The sequence below is a fragment of the Lathyrus oleraceus genome, chromosome 5 (genome assembly GCF_024323335.1).
Source record: "Lathyrus oleraceus cultivar Zhongwan6 chromosome 5, CAAS_Psat_ZW6_1.0, whole genome shotgun sequence".
Classification (NCBI taxonomy): Eukaryota; Viridiplantae; Streptophyta; class Magnoliopsida; order Fabales; family Fabaceae; genus Lathyrus; species Lathyrus oleraceus.
The window spans coordinates 99441425-99444299 of NC_066583.1; the positions used below are offsets into that span (position 1 = coordinate 99441425).

Sequence of the window (2875 nt, forward strand, 5' to 3'; positions counted from 1 at the left end):
ATAGGAGCCGTAGTCAATCTTCTCTTAAGCTCTTGAAAATTCTCTTCGCACTGCGAAGTCCAAATGAAAGCTTGACCTTTCCTAGTCAACTGCGTCAATGGTAACGACAACTTAGAAAATCCTTCAATGAACTTCCTATAATTGATAACACGAAATTATATCACATTTTAGGACTTAATTCAATTAAATTATATTAGTATTTACTTTAAATTATTTCATTTTATCAGATATTACGCGGTATTTCCTTCCTATTTATCTCAGGTATCTATTTGAAGCAAAAGTAAAAAAAGGAAGAAAAGGAGGTGTAAAAAGAAGTTTCTGGAAACAAATAGCAAAAGCCAAGCCCAGCCCAAAGAAGGCACAGACGTTGTGCCTGTGACGAGCGTCACAGAGGTTGTGACGAACGTCACGCTATATGCACTTGTGTGACGAGCGTCACACATGGTGTGACGGACGTCACACCATTCCCCTATATTTGAGGCACAAGGAACGCTTCAGAGACGTTGAGAGAGAGTTGAGCCCTATTTCCACGCCCAACTATTCTGCACGTTGAAGACCTTTTGATGCGGAAGCAGTTGCGGGAGGTAGCATATAAATAGTAGCTTTTTGGAAAGCTCGGGGTTCCACGCCTTTTTCCAGATTTTTGCCGTTTTCGTATTCTTTCTTTTTCCAGCAGCTTAGGCATATTTTTACAGTATTACTTTGACAAATTTTTATATTGTTTTCCTTTTGCAATTCTATTTTCTTTTCCAGCTCTTAATTAATTTTTCGCACAATAGTTTCTACACCGGAAACTATTGTGTACCTTTTACCGGATCTAACCTTACGTTAGAATCTAGTTTTTTTATTCATTTGTTTTATTTTTCTGCCTGATTGAAGAACTCAAGAACAAATCCAACCGGTCTGTGGTGGAGTGTTCAAGACTGCTATTTAATTATTCAGGTTCTTTATTTATTTGTTGAATTTATATATGCTTGTTTTTATTATTAATTTTTGCTGCTTGCCTGTGATGAATCTGTTTATGCATGTTATTTATTTAAGTCTGTTTAGCATGTCTGGCTGATTTATTTAGGTATCGGTATGTAAAGTAAGCGGAATGAAGGAATCAAAACTAAGTTGGTTTAATTAAGTTTAAAATTAAAATCACTCTTTTTACGGTCTCAATTTACAGGTTTAATAACAAAGTTTTTGTACGAAAGTAAAAGACATAAAGAAGTTAAAATCAATAGAGCGAGAGTTTGAGGTTTTGACTGGACAATGTAAATTGGACATTAATTCTAGATCAGGGCGAGAGCAATTTTTAGAGTTAATTAAATTCTAACCTTTTTCAAAAAGTATTTTTAAAGATTGAATGTGAGGGCGAGAGTTAAGCATTTGAGTTTAATTATATAACCTAAGTCAACAGAGCGAGAGTTTGAGATAAGGGTGTTTAAACGATTAGTGTTTTCTTAAAAAGAGTTTCTACGGATTCTATTGTTTTCAAAAAGTGGTTTTTGACTTAACTATAAGTGACAGCTACGTTAATATAAAATCATAGTTTATTCAACAGAGCAAGAGTTTGAGATAAAACTTTTAATCAATAGCGTCAACTGAAAAGATTTATTTTAAAACCAAGAAACCAATAAAGAATTGATTCCCTAATTACGACGAATTACATACCGATATCCGCTTATTAGATATTAATTTTAGATCTTATTTTAGTTTTAGCTTTCCCCCCCCCCCCCCCCCCCCCCAACAATCAAAGTATTACCTGCCTTAGCTTTGCGAAATAACCTTAGATAACGGTATATCGATTCATAAGTCCCTGTGGGATCGATATCTTTTAAAACTACGCGATAGAACTGTGCACTTGCAGTTTGTACCCCAAATTCGACTCATAAAGTCGCGATCAAGTTTTTGGCGCCGTTGCCGGGGACTTTTATTTAGTCGATATCGTAACTCTCCTGTTACGCTGTAGAGACTAAGGCTTTTCTTTTTCTTTTCTTTCTTTCGTTGATTTGTATGCCACGCACTCGCTCTCAAGGCGAACCGCTCTACTTACGAATCAACGATATCGAACTATATCTCCGAGTCTTACGACGAATTCGGGAATATCGTGCTGCAAACAATCTACCTCCTGTAGAACTTCCTGGTTTCAAAAATATTTTCCCTTCGATACCCGAGATGGCAGAACCAGCTCGTGCTCTTTACGCCGCTCCATCGCAAGATGAACCGCATTCAAGTATTGCTCCGCCCGCAATCGAAGCAAACAACTTTGAACTCAAACCTTCACTGTTGCAGGCAGTGCAACAGAACCAATTCTCTGGGAATCCTACCGAGGATCCTAACCTTCATTTATCCGTATTTGTCCAATACGCTGATACTGTTAAAGCTAATGGTGTCACTTCAGAGGCAATTCGACTTCGTCTTTTTCCTTTCTCACTAAGAGATAGCGCTAGAAGATGGCTTCAATCTCTTCCTTCCAACTCAGTCACCACATGGAACGAGTTGAAGAAAGTTTTTCTTGCTCGATATTTTCCGCCAAGCAAAACAGCTATGTTAAGAGCCCAAATAAATAGATTTAAACAGAAAGATAACGAGTCTCTTTTCGAAGCATGGGAAAGATACAAAGACATGATGAGACTTTATCCACACCATGGTTTGGAAGACTGGTTAGTAATTCATACATTCTATAATGGTCTCCTGTACAACACGAGGTTAACAATAGATGCCGCCGCCGGTGGCGCGCTAATGAACAAACCTTATGCAGACGCTTACCAACTTATCGAAAGCATGGCTCAAAACCACTATCAGTGGGGAACCGAACGAACAATGGTGGAAAAACCTCAAACGAAAACTGGCATGTACGAGATAAGTAACCTTGATCATGTTAATG

General features: G+C 37.7%; 1 non-coding gene across 1 annotated transcript; it reads right to left on the reverse strand.

Annotated features, from left to right (window-relative positions):
- Positions 1-2535: 2535 nt before the first annotated feature.
- On the reverse strand, positions 2536-2642 carry LOC127089397 (small nucleolar RNA R71). The gene has a single exon (XR_007790997.1). It is a non-coding gene; the product is annotated as a small nucleolar RNA R71 (small nucleolar RNA).
- Between the last annotated feature and the right edge of the window lie 233 nt (positions 2643-2875).